Source organism: Oryctolagus cuniculus, chromosome 6 (genome assembly GCF_964237555.1).
Source record: "Oryctolagus cuniculus chromosome 6, mOryCun1.1, whole genome shotgun sequence".
In the NCBI taxonomy this organism is placed as follows: Eukaryota; Metazoa; Chordata; class Mammalia; order Lagomorpha; family Leporidae; genus Oryctolagus; species Oryctolagus cuniculus.
This window is the reverse complement of record NC_091437.1, coordinates 136,024,967-136,050,368: the sequence shown is the minus strand read 5'-3', so window position 1 is coordinate 136,050,368 and position 25,402 is coordinate 136,024,967.

Genomic DNA, 25,402 nt, shown 5'->3' with positions numbered 1-25,402 from the left:
TGTCATAGACCAAGACTTTTTGCTAAAGTCCCCAGAAGCACAGGCAATTAAGACAAAATAGCCAAATGGAATTACATCAAGCTGAGAAGTCTCTGCACTGCAAAGGAAACTCACAACAAGGGGAAAAAGCAAATGACAGACTGGGAGAAAATATTTGCAACCTATTCAACTGATAGTATATGTCTAGTATCTATAAAGAGCTCAAGAAACTAAGCAAGAAAAAAAAAACAATGTAGTTAAGAAATAAGCAAAGGACATGGACAAGCATTTTTCAAAGGATGAAATACAAATGGCAACAGATACATGAAAACATGGTCAAGATCACTAAGCATCAGAGAAATACAAGTCAAAACTACAATGAGGTTACACTTCACCCCAGTTAGAATTGCTCTCATCATCAAATCAACCAATCAATAAATACTGGCAAGCACATGGGGATAAAGCATACTCTAATACACTTGGTGGGAATGTAAACTAGTATAACCGTTATGCAAGACAGTATGGAGATTCTTCAGAAATCTGAAAAAAGATTTACCTATGACCCAGCCATCCCACTACTGGGAATTCCCCAAAGGAAATGAAATAATCATATAAAAGAGTTATTTGTACCTCCATGTTTATTGCAGCTCAATTCACAAACGCAAAGATATGGACTCAATGCAGATTTCTATCAACTGATTACTGGAGAAAAAATATGTTATTTATACACTATGGAATACTATTCATCCTTAAAAAGAAAATGAAATCCTGTTTGTTTTCTTAACAAAATGGATGTACTTAAAAATTATGATTAGGAAATAATCCAGTATTAAAAAGACAAACATCATGTTTTCTCTGATATGTGGTAGTTAATATAGAATACAAAAAATGTATAGTAATGAGATAGACATTTTTGGATATGATTGTAGTTTTTGGACCTTGTTTATACTCCAATGGAACTATGGTCTACATAAATTTTATGTGTTGAATATTATGGTTAATGGCTAATTATGCCTCTGAATATAGGGTGGATTAAAAATACATCTTTGCAAAACTGAGGATGAAAGGGCAAGGAGGGGAGAGGTTTGGGGATATTGGAGTGTGAGAAATGTGTTTTTTTTTTTTTACTGTACCTATAAAATTCATGAAATCTGTTTATATTATTAAACAGATTTTATAAAAGAGATAAATACTCTACAAAAGGGGGAAGAATTAAATGAAACTTTGCAGAAAAAAATAAACACAAGAAAAAAATTAAAAAACAAAGGGAGTGGCCAGCTGTGGCTCAAGATCTCAGTGCCTGTTGAAATCCTTAACGTAGAAATCATCCAGAAGTATTTTCGAAGCAAGATGTGCTATATACCCAAGCAATAGGAAAAGGGATTACTCTGTCACAAGGGCCTCAGGTATATACTTCACAATTTAAACCAGAATGGCGATATATTGAAGAAAAAAAAAATCTATGGACCCATTGGGTACTTTTTAATCTTGGGGAAAATTTTATCTTTGCATGTCATAGGCCGGTTTCTATATTGGATTCTGCTATTGGGAGACAAATTCTTTTTTTTTAAACTTTTATTTAATGAATATAAATTTCCAAAGTACAGCTTATGGATTACAATGGCTTTCCCCCATAACGTCCCTCCCATCCTCAACCCTCCTGTTTCCCATTCCCTCTCCCCTTCCATTCACATCAAGATTCATTTTCGATTCTCTTTATATACAGAAGATCAGTTTAGCATACATTAAGTAAAGATTTCAACAGTTTGCTCCCACACAGAAACATAAAGTGAAAAATACTGTTTGAGTACTAGTTATAGCATTAAATCTCAATGTACAGCACCCTAAGGACAGAGATCCTACATGAGGAGTAAGTGCACAGTGACTCCTGTTGTTGACTTAACAAATTGACACTCTTGTTTATGGCATCAGTAATCAACCTAGGCTCTTGTCTCGAGCTGTCAAGGCTATGGAAGCCCCCTGAGTTCACTGACTCTGATCATATTTAGACAAGGCCATGGTAAAAGTGGAAGTTCTCTCCTCCCTTCAGAGAAAGGTACCTCCTTCTTTGATGACCCGTTCTTTCCACTGGGATCTCACTCGCAGAGATCTTTCATTTAGGTTTTTTTTTTTTTTTTTTTTTTTTTTTTCCCCCCAGAGTGTCTTGGCTTTCCATGCCTGAAATACTCTCATGGGCTTTTCAGCCAGATCCGCATGCCTTAAGGGCTGATTCTGAGGCCAGAGTGCTGTTTAGGACATCTGCCATTCTATGGGTCTGCTGTGTATCTCACTTCCCATGTTGGATCATTCTCTCCCTTTTTGATTCTATCAGCTAGTATTTGCAGACACTAGTCTTGTTTATGTGATCCCTTTGGTTCTTAGTCCTATCATTATGATCAATTGTGAACAGAAATTGATCACTGGGACTAGTGAGATGGCATTGGTACATGCCACCTTGATGGGATTGGATTGGAATCCCCTTGTATGTTTCTAACTCTACCATTTGAGCTAAGTCAGCTTGAGCATGTCCCGAATTGCACATCTCTTCCCTCTCTTATTCCCACTCTTATATTTAACAGTGATCACTTTTCAGTTAAGTTTCAGCACTTAAGAAGAATTGTGTATTGATTACAGTATTCAACCAAAAGTATTAAGTAGAATAAACAAAAAAAAATACTAAGAGGGATAACATATCAAGTTGCTCATCAACAGTCAGGGTGAGGCTGATCAAGTCACTGTTTCTCATAGTGTTCATTTCACTTTAACAGGTTACAACTTCTATACAGAGATAAATCACCTATCTCTCCTTTGGAATGGAAGAGTACCTCTTTAGGAAGCAAAGAAAGAGAGAAAGCTTCCATCTACTACTTTCTGAGGCCTTTGGATAGAGCTGGATTAGAAGAGGATCAGCCAGGATTCAAACAGATGCCCTTATGGGATGCCAGGCTGCTGATGGTTGTTTAGCCTACTATGCCACAGAGTCGGCCTCTAAGCATAGGTCTTTTTTTTTTTCCTTTTGACAGGCAGAGTGGACAGTGAGAGAGAGAGAGAGAGAGAGAGAGAGAGAAAGGTCTTCCTTTTTCCGTTGGTTCACCCCCCAAGTGGCCACTACAGCTGACACATTGCAGCCGGGTGCAGTGCCGATCTGAAGCCAGGAGCCAGGTGCTTCTCCTGGTTTCCCATGCGTGCCCAGGGCCCAAGGACCTTGGTCATCCTTCATTGCACTCCCGGGCCACAGCAGAGAGCTGGACTGGAAGAGGAGCAACCTGGACAGAACCAGCGCCCCAAATGGGACTAGAACCCGGGATGCCGGCGCCTCAAGTGAAGGATTAGCCTGGTGAGCCATGGCGCCGGCCTAAACATAGGTCTTAAAAACAACTTCCACTTTGACCATGGCCTTGTCTAAATATGATCAGAGTCAGTGAACTCAGGGGGCTTCCATAGCCTTGGCAGCTCATGACAAGAGCCTAGGTTGATTACTGATGCCATAAACAAGAGTGTCAATTTGTTAAGTCAACAACAGGAGTCACTGTGCACTTACTCCTCATGTAGGATCTCTGTCCTTAGGGTGCTGTACATTGAGATTTAATGCTATAACTAGTACTCAAACAGTATTTTTCACTTTATGTTTCTGTGTGGGAGCAAACTGTTGAACTCTTTACTTAATGTATGCTAAACTGATCTTCTGTATATAAAGAGAATCGAAAATGAATCTTCATGTGAATGGAAGGGGAGAGGGAGTGGGAAAGGGAGGGTTGTGGGTGGGAGGGACGTTATGGGGGGAAGCCATTGTAATCCATAAGCTGTACTTTGGATATTTATATTCATTAAATAAAAGTTTAAAAAAATTAAAAAAACAGTATATTTGTTTTCTCAGATCTGTTATTAAATTACTTGGTAGGACAAAATAGACATATTAAAAGTAGCAGTAACTGGGGCAGGTGCCGTGTCTCACTTGGTTAATCCTACGCCTGCAGCACTGGTATCCCATATGGGCGCCGGGTTCTAGTCCCGGTTGCTCCTCTTCCAGTCCAGCTCTCTGCTATCGCCCAGGAGTGCAATGGAGTATGGCCCAGGTCCTTGGGCCCTGCACCCGCATGGGAGACCAGGAGAAGCACCTGGCTCCTGGCTTCGGATCCATGCTGCTGTAGCGGCCATTTGGGGAGTGAACCAATGGAAGGAAGACCTTTCTCTCTGTCTCTCTCTCTCACTGTCTACAATTCTACCTGTCAAATAAATAAATAGAAAAAAAAGTAACAGTAACCAAAAAATACACTACTATAAATTTATGAGTTCACTTATCTGAATTCCACATATTCATATATTCTTTAGTAAACATTATGATTCTTTAAAGTTTTTAAGATTATTTTTTATTTGAGTAGATTATTTATTTGAGAGGTAGAGTTACAGACAGTGAGAGAGGGAGACAGAGAGAAAGGTCTTCCATCCACTGGTTCACTCCCCAAGTGGCCGCAAAGGCTGGAGCTGCACCAATCTGAAGCCAGGACCCAGGAGCTTCTTCCAGAACTCCCATGCGGGTGCAGGGGCCCAAGCACTTAGGCCATCCTTCACTGCTTTCACAGGTCATAGCAGAGAGTTGGATCAAAAGAGGAGCAGCTGGGAGTAGGCCAGTGCCCATATGGGATGCCAGCTCCACAGGCAGAGGAGCTGCCACACACCTGCTCCACAGCACCAGCCCCGATACTTCTTTATTAATTTTCTAAAAATGTGTATATACACTTTGTGGTCTGATGATAGAATTTTCAATTGAGCCATAAAAACTCAAATAGTTACTACATTCAATATGAAAAATCATAAGTATTTGAAAACACATATTTTTTCTCGATAAAACATTTTCCACTTTCAGTCTTTTTCAGCATTTCATTTTGTACTGCCAAATAGAAATTCATTTAGCAATCAATAGAATCAGGGAATAAGAGCTATGGAATGGAATTATATGTCTAGCTTTCTTCATGTTTCTGAGTCAGTTGATCTGAAAAAAGACATTTTCCTCATAGGAACAAGCACTAAGAGATAGTAAATTGTGGTTTTTCAAAGTACCGCTGTAATGTGCATGCCATTGGGATAAATATGTGTGGGTTAATCGAAGCTTAAGAAACATTAAATGTCCCTGTGGTGACAAGAATAGTGTCAGTGGTGCTCAGTAACAGGTGGTTGATGATGATGGCATAGACAGATTTGGCATGGATATTTAACTGCTTCCCTTAGAGAGAGTAAATATGACTCTCTGTGTTAGCTACATTAAAATATATTTATCAAATAAATCTCTACTAAATATATAAGTATAGAAATATATATCCTCTTTATGTTATAATAGAGAGGTTAGCATTCCGATGGAGCCTCCATAAGACTAATCATCCAGATAGAAATTGAAAAACAACATGATTTATCTTGGCATTTAATATATCAGATAATTTCAATGCATTTCTGGAAATGGTAAAGTGCTGAGAAGATCTTACAGATACTTATGTCAGACAAGTATGGGACAAATTCTATCTCTGGGTCTATTTGTAGTATCTTGTGCATGCTCCTTAGCATGTTTACAACTCAAGTCTCTTATAGCCCTTGGGTGTTTCATTTTTTGTTTGTTTGAAGAATCTGTACAGTAAAACAGTTAAGCTTTTATCAGCTCATGAATACTGGGTTTCTTTTTTTAGAATAAAGGTATCCTTTAAAAAATAAATATTATAAAATGCATACAAATGATGATGAATGATGTCCAATTGTACAGTTTTTGCTTTATTTTTACACGGTAATTTTTTTTTATTTTTAAGATTTGTTTATTTATTTGAGAGGCAGAGTTACACAGAGGCAGAGGCAGAGAGAGAGAGAGGTCTTCCATCCACCAGTTCACTCCCCAAATGGCGACAGTGGCCAGAGCTGGGATTCAGGAGCTTCTTCCAGGTCTCCCAGGTGGGTACAGGAGCCCAAACACTTGGGCCATCTTCTACTGCTTTCCCAGGCCACAGCAGAGAGCTGGATCTAAAGTAGAGCAGCCAGGTCTCAAACTGGCACCCATATGGAATATCAGCACTGCAGGCGGAGGCCCCACATGCTATACCACAGTGCTGGCTGTTAGGAAAATGGCGCACTTTTATCTTTGGTGCGATCTACACCCTGACACCATCCTAGGCTCTAGCCCCCGCCACCATTGCTGGAAGCCAGGTGGCCACATGGCCTAACCACCAGTTTCAAGCTCCTAATCCTAATGGGATTTGCTGCTCCTGCTTCCCTGCCCACCGTCTGGCAAAGTTTTAAAAGGAGCTGTTCCTGAACACGTGGCTCTCTGAACTCTCTGCTCTCTCTTGGCTTCTCTCTCTCCCCCTCTCTCTTGTCTCCTCTCTCTCTCTCTCTCTTTTTACTTCTTCACCACTTCCCTCCTGTCTGCTGGTTTTTCCCTAATAAACCCTCTCCCTTACTCCGGTGTTTGGTGTGTTTTATGACGATCTTACACTGGCCCCATGATATTTTCTTAAAGCTCCGACTATTGTATAACTACCAGGGACTATTGGTAATATGTTTATACAAAAGGAACCCCAATTGTGCTTAGGTGGACAAACACTGTGGAATGTATAGTTGAGTTTGTGTTTTGGGACAGATTGAAGACATATTTTGCAAAGAATGCTGTATAAACAGTTATTTTTCTTGACATACATATAATTATAATGTTTATGGTAATTGAGTAGTGCTCTAGTGTGAATGTGGTGTGTCTCCTCCAAAATTCGTGTTGAACTTTGGTCCCCAACATAACAGTGTTAAACTGTAGTAGGATTTTTTAACAATTATTTTTAAGTTTATATAAGGTGAACAAATTTCATATTTTTCATATAAACAGATTTAGGAGCATAGTGATACTTCTCACCCTACTCTCCCTCCCGCCCATCCTGTCACCTTCCTGCCTCATTCTTTTCTTATTTTTTAAATTTTTACAATGACATACTTTGTTTATTTTATAATCATGATTACTCCTACACTTTCAACAAAAGTAAGGAAAAAAAAAAAAAAAACACTGTCCCAAAACAATCGCAACAAAGATTGTACATAGTAATCAATTCTCAAAAATGCCAATTTCACTTATATACATTACATTTTTGTGTTCTATTGAAAATAGAAGCAGTAGGAAAGCCCTGGCCAGAGGCTTCTACTATTCACTAGAGCTTTCTGGACCCCTAAAATGTGAGTCAACACAATTTCTTTCCTTTTTAAATTATCGCAACAGTGTTCTTGGGCAGTGTTAAGAGAATTTATATAGAAATTCTAGAATTTTTATAAAGCTTCACTTATTTATTGACAGAGTGACTGAGAGAGAGGGAGACACATAGACACACACACACGCAGACACACAGATCATCTATCTGTTGTTTCACTCAATGGCCAGGATTGGTCCAGGCCAAGGCCAGGAGCCTAGAACTCCATCTGGGTCTCTGAAGTGGGTGGCAGGTGCACAAGTATTTAGACGATCCTCTGCTGTCAGGAGCATTAGCAGAGAGCTGCATCAGAAAATCAGCTTCAAGGGCTATGACTTTTGCTCCTGTATGGGGTACCAGCATTACAAAACCTTCTGAACCACAATGCCAGCCTGAAATCCTGGGATTTCAGATAGACTTTTGGAAAGAAGACAATTTTACCTCCCATCTTGTTTACAGCTCTGCACCTTCACTACTGTTACATCTTCAGTTCACCAATAGTTCACTAAAATATGTGTGAATTTATGTCCACATGATGAAATTGATCATGTAGTTGTGTGCTCTGTTAGAATGAGCATTTATTCTTTTGAAATTGTCAACTCTGAGTCAGTGAACTTTGTTTTTAGAAGAACCATTGATAGGCAGCTCTCAGAGCCATCCCAATTGACCTGTGAAAAAATAAATTGGATGCTCCTGTCTAGATAGAAGTTATGATATCAAAAGTATACCTTGTAGAGCCCAGGAGGGTTGAGAAAAACTTCCTAGTGAACAGGAATCTTCCTAGGAAGAAAGCTATTGATATAGTGAACTTCTTTTTAAATAGAGCAAGAAAAATACCAAGGATCATCAAAGGAAGATTCATAATAAATTAAAATCTAGTGTTTACTTTAATACTCATTGATAAGCCACAGTTCTAAAATCATTTATTACAAGCTTATTTAGTCCTCACAGAAACACAATGAGGACCCTCATTGTCCACATTTTAAAGCTGAGGAAAATGATATGTGAGGAGGCCAAGTGAGGCAGGTGTTTAACCTGGTGGCTAAGACACTAATTATGATGTCTTATTCTCATATTACAATGTTTGAGATCAAATCCTGACTCTAGTTCCTGAGTCCACTTTCCTGTTAATGAGAACCTGGGAGGCAGCAGTGTTGTCAAAGTAAATTGATCTCTGTTACCCATGTGGGACACCTGAAGCCAGTTCCCTGCTCCTGGTTTCCGCACTGGGTCAGGACCATTGCCAGCATCTGGAGAATAAACCAGCAGATGGGAGGGCACACTTTCTTCCTCCAAAATAAATAAATACAACTTTTATATATTAAAAAGCAGTTAAGCGATTTGCCCAAAATCATGCAACCAGCAAGGGGTAAACTAATAAACTTAGGTATTTCTGCTCCCAGGGTTTGAGTTCTTAACCACTGCATGGCAATTGGAATCTAGACAGATAATCTCGTCCATACTCCAGCACCTAGATGGTTGTGCTTCACATCTGGCTCAGCTAGCTGCATCCCCTCCCACTCCCACACCCCCATTTACCCATCATGAAATAATGTATGTCCAGACAAATTTTTGACCAGGTAAGGATAGTGTTGAAATATTGAATACCTATATAGGTGATATTTCAGATAATGTATACAGCCTTGGAAGGTAATATTTTACCAATGACAAGATCAGTGGTTGTAACAATAATAACAGCAAAACATCTATTAATGGCTGGAAAAGATGTTATAATTTTCTATTAGAGATCTTGGAGTAGAGTTTTGAAGTGGGTAAGCATTAGTGTTCATCGACTATTTGGAAAAATTATAATCTTCAGAAAAGAGGGAGAATACTTTTTATTAATTTAAAATTACTTTGTAAATGCAACTTTCTTTGATTTCAACACATTTTGAATAAGACCTGAATAACACATTAGCAAATTAGGACTGTAGGTTTTTCTTTGAAAAATGGGAGGGATTTTTCCCCTTAAGAGGTTAAATTCCTTAAGTAAATCTATCCTGGAGTGAGACTCATATCTACCTTATTTTTATTTTTTTTCTGTATAATACAACATTTTTTGAAGTTGGCTTACTATTTTCCTATTTAGGGTTACATAGCTTTTTATTTTCTTAGAAATAAGGTATTTAACAGCATGGCTGATATGTATTTTTATTTATTGGTGGAAAATACTCCCTAGATTTCCACAGTTGAGTCAGACATTGGAGTGGAGGTGTTGGGAGTTCAATATCCAGTTGCTTCTTTAAAGGACTCAAAGATTGGACCAGGATCTCTCTCTCTCTCTCTCTCTCTCTCTCTCTCTCTCTCTCTCTTCTCTGTTGGACTGCTCCTAGAAAAAAACTTGTGTCCCTTGTTTTAAGCAGTTCCCATGGTTCATATCACTTTTGCCACCCTAAGTTTCAGGTTAGAAATGAAGTCAGGGTTGTAGTCTCTTTCTTCTGTTCCAATAAAAATTTCAAAGCTAAGATTTAGGTAAGAACACAAAGGACGATTTTTCTCTTTGCTTCCCACATTAAGATCCAAAGTAAAGGCATGCTTTTTTTTCCTGCTTCATGATGCCAAAGGATGTTATAGAAATTTCTATTACATGTAGATACCTGTTTAAATTTTACTCTCCATGTTTGTTACTTGGGATTCATTTTATTTTTTCAATGAGAAATGGAAAGGGGGCTCTGGTGCTTCACCTACATTGTGCCCTTCTTGGACTTCTTTGTAATTAATACTGTTTTATTTTGCAAAAAAAAAAAAAAAAAGTACATGAGCCAAGTTGACATTTTGAGGTTTGTTTATAGACCTTGTCTATATTCTCGAGAAACGGTGATTTTTATATTTACTACTTGTTGAATTGTTTATTTTTAGTGGAGGGTTAAGCTTGTTTTTATAAAGTAAATTATAAGTATGTCATTGTAAAAATCAAAAGAAGAGTAAGAAAGGAAGGAGGAGGGAAGATAGGGTAAGAAGTATCATTATGCTCTTTAAACTGTATATATGAAATATGTGAAATTTGTTCCCTTTATATAAGTAAAAAATGAAGATACTCTTTAATTTATGTACCTTACATTCATATTACCTATCACCCCCTCAAATTTTAGCAGAGAAGAAGCAGCAAATTGGAAAGGGGTATGTTCTCCGAGAAGCAGAATTCAAAGTTGAAAGCCTTAGAATGAAATGCTAATGTTTACATACTTTAGTTAGTGAAAGTGACTGTGCAATAGAATAAATGTTAAGTTTTGCTTAGATTTTTCTGTTTAGGAAGGAAAATTGGTGCATAATACATTTAGATTTTTTCATCTAAAATATTAGGTGTGTATTATTCACAGTAGTATAATTTTACTATGGACATTTCTGAAAATAGAATGCATTGCTAGCTACATGTGGACTAATTGAGCTACTGTTCCATACTCTATTATTAGTCTGTTACATGTGTTGACATCTTTCGCTACTTTAAATTCATTGTGTTAACCGAGAAGTAGTGATAATTATAATTCTTGTGCCATTTAAGCAAGATTTAATAAAATCATAGACAGTTGGCCAGCACCGCGGCTCACTTGGCTAATCCTCCACCTGTGGCGCCAGCACCCCAGGTTCTAGTCCAGGTTGGGGTGCTGGATTCTGTCCCGGTCACTCCTCTTCCAGTCCAGCTCTCAGCTGTGGCCCGGGAAGGTCATGGAGGATGGCCCAAGTGCTTGGCCCTGCGCCTGCATGGGAGACTAAGAGGAAGCACCTGGCTCCTGGCCCCTGGCTCCTGGCTTCAGATCAGCGAAGTGCCGGCAGTAGTGGCCATTGGGGGCTGAACCAACGGAAAAGGAAGACTTTTCTCTCTGTCTCTCTCAGTCTAAATCTGCCTGTCAAAAAATAATAAAAAAATCATAGACAGTGATGGAAAGCTATATTATTTATACAACTAAAAATGTAAAATAGAAATAATACTACTGCAGAACATAAAGGATAAACAATCTGTTTTTTTCTCATTTTTACTGTTATGACAGTGAAATGAGATTTTTTTATAAAAGTCTCACAAATTAATGTTGAAATCATTGATTCAAATAATTACTTTAACTTGCTTGAAGCAAAATTTTAATTAGACTGTTTTAAAAGCAAAAAAATAAACACCTTTAATATTATGACAGAAAAAGACAGTTTATTTCATGAGTGTTTAGAAGCCATTACAAATTATATTCTCACAACAATAATACTCATAACTATAAAAGGTGAATATGCATTTATTAAATGAATAATTTGTATTGTATATCTGCTACATATCTGTCAATTGGTAAGCAGGGGAATAGAAAGTGAAACTGGGGGCCGACGCTGCGGTGTAGCAAGTAAAGCTGCCACCTGCAGTGCCAGCATCCTGGTTTGAGTCCTGCTGCTCCTCTTTCAATCCAGCTCTTTGCTATGGCCTAGGAAAGCTGTGGAATATGGCCAAGGTCTTTGGGCCCCTGCACCCACATTGGAGATCCATAGGATACTCCAGTGGCCTGGTTTTGGATCAGTGCAGCTCCGGCCGTGTGGCCATCTGGGGAATGAACCAACGGATGAAAGACCTCTCTCTCTCTCTTTCTCTCTCTCTTTCTCTCTTTCTTTCTCTCTTTCTCTCTCTCTTTCTCTCTCTGTGTCAGCCTCTTTGTAACTCTGCCTTTCAAATAAATAAATAAATCTTTAAACTATAGTGAGAACTGATGTAGATGCTACACTTACTAAAATTGAAATATAGCAATTAGTTGAACAGTAAGAAGCGATTTTATTATGTGTATGCTCTGATGATGAATGTAAAAATCTTTGGTACATAAGCTGGCACCATACATGGGCAACCTACTTGAAGAAGGAAATAATGGGAAGATACTAAACAACAATGTGATACTACCAGGTATGCCAAGTTTTTACATCTCATGCATACAAGGAAGCTTGCCTCTATACAGTCCCTCTCTCCACCCATCAATATGATTATCATCCATTTACAGATTAAAATTTCTTATCATCTGCTATGCAATATTCATTTTTTCCTTCTTGGTAACAAAAGAATAAAAAAAAAGTCACTAAGTAAGTCATCAGTTCTGAAAACTTCATTTCTGATTAAGATTCTTTAAACACTAGTAGTTTGTTCCTTCATCATGGAGTAGTGCTGACTTTTAGACTTGTATTCAACTTATCATATTGTTCAGTTTGGATTACTTTAAAACTGTCGCATAGATGATATAACATTATTTTTGAAGTCTCCAACCACTAAAACCTGAAGTGATCCTGGGTACTACTGCCATTAATCTTCTTTTTTTTTTTTTTTTTTTTTAAAAGACTGATTTATTTATTTGAAAAAGAGAATAACAGAGGAGGGAGGGAGGAAGGGGGGAAGAGAGAGAAAATATTTCATATGCTGCATCAACCTGTTGAAATATTGCACTGCATATGATAAATGTAAAATAAGTTTCATGTTAATCCAAAATATAATAATAAAGAAAATAATGATTAAGTGGAAATTTATATTCATTAAGTAAAAAAAAACAAAAAACAAACAATGAATCTCAAAATGTCCATTTCACTCCAACACATAACATGTTGGGTACTCTATTAATCACCTCAGATCAGGGAAAACCATGGTATCTGTGTTTATGGGACTGGCTTATTTCGCTAAGTATAATTGTTTCCAATTGCATCCATTTTTTTTTTTTACAAAAAACAGGATTTCATTTTTTTTTTACAGGTGAGTAGTACTCAATAGTGTATACATACCATAATTTCTTTATCCAGTCAACAGTTGATAGACATTTGGGTTGATTCCATATCTTAGCTCATGTGAACTGTGCTGTAATGAACAAGGGGGTACAAATCAATCATTCATATGCTAATTTCTTTTGGTTTGGGTAAATTCCCAGGACTGGCATGGTTGGATCATAAGGCAGGTCTATATTCAGATTTCTGAGCTATCCCAATACAATTAAGTCTTAAAATGCAAAGAAAAACCTAGACCAGATCTTACAACTTTCAAAAAATATCACAAAATGAACGACAGACCTAACTATGGAATGAGAAATTACAAACCTCTAGAATACAGCAGAAAGAAAATTATGGAAACTTTAGTTTTGTGAGTAGCATTAGAGCTAACTTGGAAAGCACAACAGTTGAAGGAAACATGATAAATTGGACATGATTAAAATTAGTCTTCTTTGTGAAAGTCATTGTTAACAGAATGAAAAGACAATCCACAAACTTGAAGAAAATATTTGCAAAACACTAATCAGTTAAAGGACCATGGTCCAAAATATAAAAAAAGATCTCATAAATTAAAAAAGAGCCAATCTGCCAAATTAAAAAGCAGGCAAAATATTTGAATAGATAGTCACAAAGGAAGATATAATGATAATAATTTATATGTGAAAGTATATTAAACTTGTTACTACTGTACTGCAAATTTAAAAAATGATGAATGGGTATCTATTAGAGTATCTAAAATAAAAACAAAAAGAAATAACAGAAAATACCAATTATTAGCAAGGATATAGAGCAAAAGAAAACATATATTTGTGAAATACAGAAGTTGTGCTCTTGGGTGTAACCTCTACTGATCTGAGAAATCTATGTACTTACAAAAACATACTTCAGATTTTCATAGTAGCTTATATATTACATAGTGCATGTACATGTTTATATGCAAATATGTACTTAGGTGTATATATACAGATAGTATATGTCTGCATGTGTATATGTACTTTTTTATTTCAAGGAGAAAAATCACATTTTGAGCAAGTCGCTTATATTTTGTCTTGCTTATTTCTCTTTGTTGTTACTTTGGGAACTGGGTTGGGAGGATGATGAGTTTCTCACGGTTTCATTTTTAAAAAATGAACCATCTGATGAGTATGTCTAATTGACTGTTGAGTATGCATCTGTAAGTCAGGAGATATCTGAAGTGGTAGTAAATATTTGGTCTTTCTTCTTTTTAAATAATGGTGTGTATACTAAGCCTGTAAAAAAAGATATTAAATAGCACATAAGCAAAAGTTATTTATACATTTTTCTCTCTTATCTAAGTTAACTTGGGTCCTTATGCATAGTAAGAATTCTCTGTATTGATTTTGAATAGTTACCATTATATTGTAGAGAAGTTTTAAATTTAAAATTTAAGCATGGAAAAGTACAAAGAAATAATATATTCTAACAACCATTTGGCAGATATTAGGAAATAACAACTAGGTCATGAACTACTAATGGTTTTCCTAATTTTGTAATAATTCTACATAATGTAGAATTTCATAAGCCTCTGAAATCTTAATTGCATTCTCTTTCCACAAAGCTCACTTATTCTCAGTTCCTTTAAAGCATGTACAATTTTCCCTGTGTAACTTCAAACTTTGAATGATGTATAATTTCCTGTATGATGATAAGGAATCCATTTACCATTTTAGCAGATGTTTAGAATTACAATGACTCTTCAAGAGTGCATATTGTTGCACACATTACTATCCCTGTGGGGCTCCAAAAGAGTAATAATTTCTAATGTAAATAACGTTGAGAAGATATTTGCTGGGGCACTAGAGCTGCCACTGTTTTAAATAAAAGAATTTTTAATATAAACTTAAAAGTCAAAACAAAGACATCTCAAAAAATTTTAAACATCTTTGGAAATCAACTGACATCAATGAAATTATAATTAGGCACAAGAAATATAAATAGAATATTTCAGAGATTAATGTGACCTGTGACCTTCTCATTCATTTATCAATATATTTAAACAAATATTTATCTTATTGGGTCCTTATTAGTTGCAATTATAATCAAAAGTAAAGCAGTTTCTCAATGTCTTCAATGAATATGAAGACTGTAGGAAGAAGACAAATAAGACAGTTTTTATGAACTTTGATAGATCCTATCATTAAGTAAATATCACTGTGTTATAGAGAATGTCACATAACTTTGATTGTAATTGTGTGTGTCTGTGTGTGCATTATGAGGGAAGAAATACAGGGAACTTTTCCAGAGAAACAAAGCTTAATTTGTACGCTAATATGGGATGAGAGAAAATCAAGGGGGTGTATTAAAGAGATATTGCAATTGAATGAATGAAAATTACAAAAAGGTAGACAGAAAAGAATATGAAAGTATCAGATAATTGTAAGTGGTTGGGTTTCCTGCACTGCTTCCCATCCAGCTTCTTGTTAATGGCCTGGGAAAGCAGTAGAAGATGCTCCCAAGTGCTTGGGCCCTGGCACCCATGTGGGAGACCCAGCAGAAATTCCTGGCTCCTGGCTTCAGTCTGGCCCAGCCCGCCTTGGCCATTGTGGCCATTTGGAGAGTGAACCAGCAGGTGGAAGATTCTCTCTCTCTCACTCTCTCTCTCTCTCTCACTCTGTAACTCTGCCTTTTCAAATAAATAAATCTTTTAAAAATTTGAATAAAAAAATCCAGACAGTGAAACATATACAAGCAACTATACAATAAAGATAAATATGCAAGGATAATATTTACTCACAGATAAAATGATAGCAAATCTTCTATAGTCATTAAAAACAGTAATTTGAGAGGTTTGGGGATGAAGTGTCTTAATTTAGGAACACTCATTTTTGGCATGAAATATTTTGGTATTTCCAAGTTTTTAATGGGGAATTTATATTTTAGATGATTGGGTACATGTCAAGTTTACTACTTTGTGATTTACATTGATAATATCTGTATTAGCTAAGAAGGCATAAAAGAGGAGAAAAGATCAAGAGGAAACTTAAAGAAACATAATCAATGATATTTCTAAAGTAGTTGGAAAAGTCAACCTTGGAGTCCAAGATATGTAGTATACTTTAATTTTAACTCTATATGATACATTCTCAACAGGGAAGAAATATACAATGTTGATGTATTTATTGATCTGGTTTACATTTGAATTCTTAGAGATAAGAAAATCCTGGGAGTAAATACGCATTAAGTAAATGTAAAGGGTGATATTTTAAGTCATACGGATAGAAATGATACGGTAGTGGACATTTTCCTCCTTCTTTTGTATGAAATTAAGAGTAACCTGAGAAAACAAAGGATAAGGGTATTTCTGCTCTTCTTGTCAAAGTGTTTAACAACTAAAGAAAATTTGTACAATTCACACAGTCAGTTCATAAAATAGTTTTTTATTTCCAACGAAGTTCCAGCAAAAAACTTCATATTGAACAATCTTGATTGACTATCAATTTGTAGCCACATTTAAGATTTGAACAAATGTGAGAGTGCAGGTAGAATTTGAACCAAATCTCACTCACACAAAAAATTAAAGATGCATAATTGTTAGCAACATTAATAGTATCATCATCATCATCATGGCATTAATCAGTAAGGTTCCGGTCATACTCACTCCTCGGCTCTAATAGTTCTGCTTGTGTTGTAGCTGTACCTCTCTTCACCTGGAGGTGGGGCTGACAAAGCTGTTCTGTGTTTGATTGATGAAGGAAATGGGAAGTACTGAACCTGAAAAGTTGGGTGTGAATGACTTCAGAGGCAGAAGGTACCACCAGAGAGAGTTGTTTGTGTCCAAAGGGCTGATTTATAGCGTTCACCAACATGTTCCTTTAGAATCAGGTAGCACACATTGCTGTTTCACCCTTAAACCAGGGCACATCAGGCCATTCTTCGCTTCGCTTCACTCTCTTCCTCCTATCATTTTCTTTCAGTTAATAGTACATTAGTTGAGGCTGGCACTATGGCATAGAGGGATAAGCCTCTTCCTGCAGTGCCGGCATCCCATATGGACATGGGTTCTAGTCCCGGCTAAGGCTTCTCCTCTTCCAATCTGGCTCTCTGCAATGGCCTGGGAAAGCAGTAGAAGATAGTCCAAGTTCTTGGGCCCCTGTACCAGTGTGGGAGACCTGGAAGAAGCTCTGGATGAGAAGACTTTACTCTCTCTGCCTCTGTCTCTCTGACTCTACCTTTCGAATAAATAAATAAGTAAGTCTTTAAAAAAATAGTACATTGGTCAGTGTATATGTGTGTGTGTAATCAGAAATGATCAACTTCTGATTTCTTATTTTAGAAGTACATAGTATTAATTACACATAGGATAAATAAAAAATTACAACTTTAAGTGGAGGATATTCTTATGTCTCATAAGCTACAGTTTTGTCTATGCTCGCAAAAGATGTATCATTCTTGGGTCCTTCTTTAAAGTTAGTTAAGTTTCTAAAAATAAGAAAGTGAAATTAACTTCGAGATGCAATGACTCTGAACATCTTGTCTTTACTGTTGAGAAACAAATTCTTTTTCGTTTTTCTTTTTTTTCATTTTTCATACAAATTGTTGAACTCTTTACTTACTCTAGACAACCTTCAGTATACAAAGTTAGTTAATTGAAAATAGATCTTAGTGATAAAATAAGACTGAGAATAGGAGAGCAAAGAAGAAGGGTGGGAGTGTGGGTGGGAGGGCTGGTACAGTGGGAAGAATCACTATAATCCTAAAGTTGTACTTATGAAATGCATAATGTTTGTATTCTTTAAATAAAAGTTTTTGTTGGAAAAAAATTACAACTTTATAGTTAGAATAAACTTCAATTTTCATAAAGCAGTTAACACTTGAAAAAAGAATCATGTGTTCTCATTTCTTAGTATATAAATATAATATATATAATATAATAAATAAAAATGTATTTCATATGTATATATAACTAGCATATCTTAATCGGTAAAAATGAAACTGAAGACATTACCCTTCGTTGTTTAGATATTTATAAGACAATGAATTTACACAGAATGAATGTATGATTTTTATAAGTGTATAATTATAATAATTAAGATGGAACTCACATTTTCTTAACTTGACATTTGATTTTCATGGACCTCAACTAGGCCACAGTTAGTATAGATGTCGTTTAAAATATTACTGTATATTTTTATTTTGAGGCTAGATCACAATGAGTGGGTGCAGTGCCACTGACATTTATCCAGCAGTGGTTAAAAAAAGAAAAAAAAGAAAACATCTCTAGTTATCTATCTGCTAATTACTCTGACGATAATAACCTGAGTTGATCACACACTGATGGATACATGAGACCAAATAACAAGTTATATCTCAAAAATGTAGATAAATACTATGCATCGTTAGAAGCAAACTAAAAAATGCATTTAGAAAAAACTGAGTCTCCAGGCTCCTTCAAGACATTCTTTAACAATTGTTGAAATCATCCTGCCTGTCATGCTAAATACTATCCTGCATTTTGAAATGCTGAGTAAGTGTGATGCTCCTAACAGCTCTGAAAGTTATTATTAGCAAATTCACTGAAGGGAATAATCTAGTTCAGCTTAGATATTGGGATGATTTAAGAGCCAGCATGAAAACAGGGCTTAATTTTTAACTCTCTATGTGGTGAGCTCTTAGATCGCTGAGACTCCTGATTGTCCAGTGGTAAATGGAGAGTGCATAAATCTGTCTCATTTAGCATTGCATTTTCAGCATTTTAAGGTGATGGCACATCTAACTCATATTTTTGCTATAATACAGCCTTCATGTCAATTCATTTTTACAAATACTCATTTATTTAAAGATTCATTTATTTGAAAGAGTTACAGAGAGAGAAGGAGAGAGATACCTACTATCTGCTGATGCACTCTCCAGATGGCCACAAGGGCCAGGGCTGGAACAGGCCAAATCAGGAGTCAGCAGCTTCATCCAGGTCTCTCATATGTATGGCAGGGGCCAAAAATTAAAGCCATCTTTTCTGCTTTACCAGGCTATTAGCAAGGATCTGGATGAGAAGTGGAGCAGCCAGGACATATATGATGCCAGCATCATAAGCGATGGCGGCTTCACCCGCTATGCAACAGTACTGGCCACTCAGTCTTCACCTAACTCCATGGCCTTGCAGCTGGATACATTTGTTGAGGAAAGGACTGGTATTTATAAAGTTTTGAAATTTTCAAAGGTAAATAAAATTTCTTTCATTTGGTGAGTCTGTTACAAAACTAAAAGGTGTGTGAGCTGATACAGTAAACATCATATATCCACATACTACTATAATAAAAATCTTGAACTATTTCTGTTTTTTAAGTCACTTGTTGATGATGGGAAATCTTCTTTAATCCTTGAAGCCTTTCTGAAAATGTAAATTACCAAGTAGAAAGAAAATATCACTGGACATAAAAGTGATCCAATTTATAATTCAGTTAAAATCACCTAACTGTGAGCCCTCCTTTTTCTTTTCTTTTTTTCTTTTTTTTACTTTTTTTACATTTGAAAAATGTCTGATGTTTCTCTGATGTCTGACATTGGTTTGCTTATATACATGTGGTAAAATGACATTTAATGTCACATTAGGTTTTAAATTTTCTTTAGCCTAAAGCTGATTCTTCCTATGTTTCTCATAGATATGCTTTACCTTAAGAGTATAGCTCTTATAGTTGGATAGAAAGGGAAAATATGAGAATATATGAATACATATTAAAGAGAGGCCAGAAGAGGAAAAACTGATTTCAGAAGTAATTGGAACATATGCTTCATTTTTTGTGCAATATATTCTTATAAAACACTTTAAGTTATTAACTGTTTTCACATCTATTATTTTCATAGTCTTTATATACATAAAGCCAAAGTAATTTACAAATGGTTATTTTTTATGATTTTCCACAAGCTCTATTCAAGCTTGATTGACTGAAAGTCACTAGAAAGTCAAGCGTGCAGCTTTAAAGGGGAAAGCTAGCATAATTTATTTCTGTAAGTTACCTTTCTTTGCAATTCTCTTCCCACTGGCCTAAAGTTATTCTTATTCATAAATGAAAACTTTAGTGGAATGTCTCTTGGGTCGTGGATTCTCTCTTAGCTAGTGATTTTCTGCCACTGAATACCACAGTGGTCACCACCAGTTTAAGTAATTGAACTGAGATGTCTATTGAACTTGTAGCCAGACAGTTCAATCTCTGCCTGATGATTCACTGTCTGTCCAGTGTAGCACTGAAAATTGGAGAGTACAATCCATAGTTTCAGCACAGGTCAGGGCAAAAATCTACAAATTTATCACGAATCTTCCTTCTTTCTTATTTTAAGTGAGAAACTGTGTATTCTACTGTGACTCTTACTTTATATGCTGATCCTGACTATATATACATAAAATGATGATGTGTCCTTTTAGGGTGAGAAGAATATAATAGATATTAGAAATAGATAATAGAAATAATAGATAATAGAATATATATATGGTTAAATTACTATCTAATATACACTAATTTGAGCACTTTGAATTACTCCCCTATCACCACTCAGATCTTAAGATCTCAGACAGGCCAGTATCTGAATCTTTTTGACTAAGATCTTTCTCTGTTCACTAATAAATTAGTAATTTGCCAAAATTCAAGGAATTCTGGAAAATTAAAATAAATAAACTACTTGTACTTTGAATGTATCTCTGGCTCAGCATCTGGAGAAACATGTAATACTTAATTATTTAAGGATTGAATTAATCATACTTTTTCTAAGTTGGAACCTGTAGTCCATTATTGGCTTCATCTGTTTACAAAACTGTCCTAAAACATTGAATACATTAGAGATCAGGGAAAAGAAATCCTTTGGAACCTAAAAAAGGACATGTTTAAACATAGAACCAACAATGTTTTAGCTTCCATGAGTAGTAAATTTTATTTTTAGTCTTTGGAGAATACAAAACTGTAGATGACAAAGGCTTCAAACAGTCATGTTTAAAATTATAAACTCATTAACCAACAAAAAGAGACACTTGTTTACTCCACACAATATTTCAGAAAGCACCTGTAGGATTTTATAAAACATCCCTTGTAGGCCTCTGGGTCTTTTTTTTTTTTTTTTCTAAAATAACCATCATGTCTGGTAACACAAGACCATTAGACTTTTAAACTTTTGGACATTTGTATCAGTATCATTGTACATTATCATAACTTAAAATTTAGCACCACTTCACATCTTGACAGTACCTTTTATATGATCCAAATAGTCTTATTCGTTGGTATCTCTACAAGGTGAGAGATATATCCTTTGATTTTCCAGGGGCCCAACTGGAAATATCAAAGTCCAATGAATTTGGAACTTTGATTTCTTAATGCCTGTCAATGATGCCAAGAATGCTTAAAATATCTGGTAGAAATAGGATCCCTTAACATCAGTACTCTTATCTTAAAATTTATAAAAAGCATTGGACCTTTTGGTAAATATTTTCATAAGTTGTTATTTAACAGTTAAAATTACCTGCTAAATTTTCATTTGATATTAAAGTATTGACAGTATGCAATCTGGGAAAGCTGACTTTTTCTCTCATTTCTCTATTCTCTTCAAGATGGGAAACTGATTCTATACTAAAACACTCTCCAGGATGTACAGTTTGATATTTAGAACTTATAAAAGGGATGGCCAACATTTTTCTGTATTAACAGTATAGCCAAAATGAGACCTTAAATTATTATTTCACAGCTAGATTTACTTTGCCATGGGTAGAGTAAACAGGCTAAGCTTCCTTTCCAACTAAACAAAGGGAGAGAGTTTTACTAATAACTTCAAATTTTATAGAAAAGGTGATCATCATGTTTGATGTTAAAGCAAGGACATAGCTTTCCTCATGGACATTGTCTACCTCACAGCAAAACCACTCTCAGAACATGCCTGTGACTACAGATTTCTAGTGTAGGCCACCAAAGATTAGTGATGGCACTGAACACCCCCTTGACTTACATCCTCTTCTAGGTAATAGAAGACAACAGATTGCCTTCCTGAAGGAGGTTCATGGTAGCTTTGGGATCCGCAAGGAGAGAAGGCCTATACTTCCGGGAATGGAGAGTCCCTGCTCACACTTCCAGGGAAGAAAAGTCCTTTAACCCCCATGCCCTGAATCTATAAAAGGAGCCTTCCCAATCTCTGACGCGCGACTTCCCCGGACCCCACTCTGTTGGGACCGGGGGAACCTTGCCTAGGAGCAGAATCCCAATAAAAGCCTGTGAATTAATTGATTAGTCTGCCTGGGAAGATTTGTTATGCACTGGACACCTTGCAGTTCACATTTCCCTTATGTTGTACCCCATGTAAAGAGATAGATAGGTCTGGGCCTCATAACTAGCAAGGTCTTTAAGCCCACCTGATTATTATCAGACCCCTTCTGTCAGTTTCTATTTGCCTCTCAATGGGAAAACTTGTTCATGGTTTAGACAGCACCTTTCTTGGGTCCCCTAAATAATGACTCTGTCCTTTGTTTTAGACCCTGTGAGTTTCAACTGCTTGTTATATTCATTTTCTCCAGACTTGAAACAGTGAAATTTTACAAGGCTATGCACATGAAGCTCCATGGAAGCAATTTCTGCAAGCTGGCTCTGCCATCTGCCTAGAGAAGCCACCTCCTGCTGGAACCTTGTCTTGATTGCCATGCCCAGTGACACCCCTTTTCAGCATAAAGTAGCCAGAGCTATCATTGCCCAGTTCCCCTAGCAGAAGTTAGGGCCCATTCTTCTGGGGGAGGGAATATGAGGAATCAGATGGGTTAATATGCAGTGGGAGTGGTCCCAGTGGTAACTGAGGGTGGAAAATGTTCTTCACAAAAGTTTTCTTTAGCAAGGTCCAGAGTAACTGCCAGCCCTCTCCTTGAAAGCTTCAAGTTTTATCGTGAAAATAGCAATGGAGTGGATGTTCCTTCTTAGCTCCCAGTGTATTGTAAAGTAAATTAGGTGTCCCACTCTTCTGATGGCTCTTGGTCTCATCAGGAGCAAGCCAGACTGGATAAAAGATTACAAATCAGGTCTTTTGATGGATTTTGTCCCTACCTTGTAACTGAATGTCAAGCTGAAGTTTTCTTTTCCCAAAATTGTGCTTAAAATACCTCCTGCCACCAGCCCTGTTGGATTTCACCTTTCTTTGAGGTCCCCTCTATGCCACTCTGGATGGAGGTCTCTGACACTAATAAATCTTGCTTTTAAGCTTTAAAAAAAAAAAGAAATGAGTGAGGTCAAAAATCAGAAAAAGAATAACAATCATCAGGTTAGATAGACACTGAAAATAAGATAGTGAATTTCAACATCTGGGGGCAAAATACACCTTAATGAGAGAGAGAAATGATATTTATGACTTTTTTGCAGAAGTGAAATCAACATCCACTAGATTGCATATTTTCATTTTCATACCCTGTTTTCCATGTAAAAATTCCTATAACTTAAGGTACCTTAGGTTAAAGTCTGAATAAATATACAGGTATTTTGATTCCTAATGATGTAGGCAGGCATACAGGTTAAAATAGATTAGGTTTGTGAGCTGGATGACGACGCCTTTGCCACACCCTTGTGTGACCTCATTCCCCTACCTGGCCACACCTGGGTGCCCACCAGCCAATCAGGTTAATTAACCACTCCCCTTTGGAAGTGGGTTAAAAGTCTGGGACAGGGTGTTTCCTGGCCTTCTCTTCTTCCTTGGCCTCTTGCTAGGAGGGGACTGCCTGTAGCCCTGCACCTCCAGGGCGCATGGCCTTCGGGCCAGCTGCCCTAGGCTTCCTGGCATAGATGTTCCTCCATGTGGCTCGGTATGAACCCAGATTTACCTCTTTGTCTTAGATAAAGCTCTCATTCTCCTATGCATCTTTCGCACTAAATAAAAGCCTAAAGTGTACCATGCTGCCTCGTTTATGGATGCTGGTATTTAGAATTCTTCTCTAAATATTAGGCAAGAACCCTCTTGGGCTTATTAATATTGGGGACTTATTAATAAGCATATGGTGATATCATATGACACCCCAAATTCCGGTAGCATATGTGGCACCCCAGATGGCACTTCTGGGGAACTTTAAGGGGTCACATTTAGGGTCATTCTCCAATACCATTAAGACAATGTTATATCCTTAAACTATGTATAATATTTCTGAATTCTATTCATTTACTAAACTATCAATAAATAATATAACTGATAAACCACAAACAATTATTTGAATTTGACTAATGCAAATCACAAGACATAACAGGGGTAACAACATGTTGAAACAATTTAATATTTTTTGATGACTCATATCCTGTGCAAAAATATTGTTTCAAAATAGCTTCTATTATGAAAGAAACACATCAGCATATAAGTTTACCATATATTTTATTTTGTCTTTAGCTAATAAAACCGAAAAGATAAGTGAGAAAATCAGTATTGTATGTGGACATGTGTGCACACAAAGACACACATGGAAAATAAATTTGGAAGCAGGAAGTCGCTCACAGAAAAATAAAATCATAAAACCTGCCACAGTGGATGTCATCAGTCTCTCAAGTCCTACTCAAACACTGTCATGCATCCCCTCCTCATCTCCTTCCTCTTTACTATCTCTCACTCCTTTCTCTTCCAGGCCAGTAGAGAGTTCAGAAGTCCATGCTATATGGAGGAATGGCTCTCCCAAGAGCTCACCTTCTTTGTTTACAAGTGAATGAGAAATATGATTTGGATTGCTTGTCATCACTGGCTTTAGTTGATGTGTTTAGATTTGGACATCATTGGAGACGAAACAGTCAAAACCAGCACTGGCTTGGCCTAACAGTAACAAAAATCAATATAATGTTGTACTATAATACTATATATGCTATCTATACACATATACATATACACATATACGTGTACACATGTACATGTGCTGAAGATCTATTTACTTATTTATTTATTTGAGGTGACAAGGAGTGATAGAGTGAAGAATAAACCTTCCACCAGGTGATTTACTCATCAAATACCAGAAACACCTGGGGTTCAGCCAGGCCTAAGCCAGGGGTCAGGAATTCCATGCAGGTCTTCTAAGCAGTTGAGGTATTTTCTACTGACTCCCTGGTGCACTAGCAGAAATCTGGACCAAGCACTCTGATAGAGGGTGTGGCATCGCAAACAGCCGCACCACAGTGCCTGTTCCAGTAAACATATTTAAAACAATTTTAGAATTGTCTATTTTTATATAAGGCAGAATCTTACTGAAGCACTTATTGTTTAGAATAAGGAAATTATACTTCTTTTTATTATTTTTATTATCATGTGGCTCATTCAAACATAAATAGGTGAATGAGTAAGTTCAACAAGTTGAAGGTTTAAATTTCATTTAATGTATCCAGTATAAATGAAACAAATATGAAATCACTATATATTTCCAAAATCATTAAGTTGTAATCAATGACTTACTACATTTTTTAGCTTTTTAGTTTTAATAGTTGGACTCAAAGGTATCAGTACAGAAATCATCTGGTAATTTTATATCTCTCAAGTAGACCTGTTTCTTTTTATATTAAAAAGTT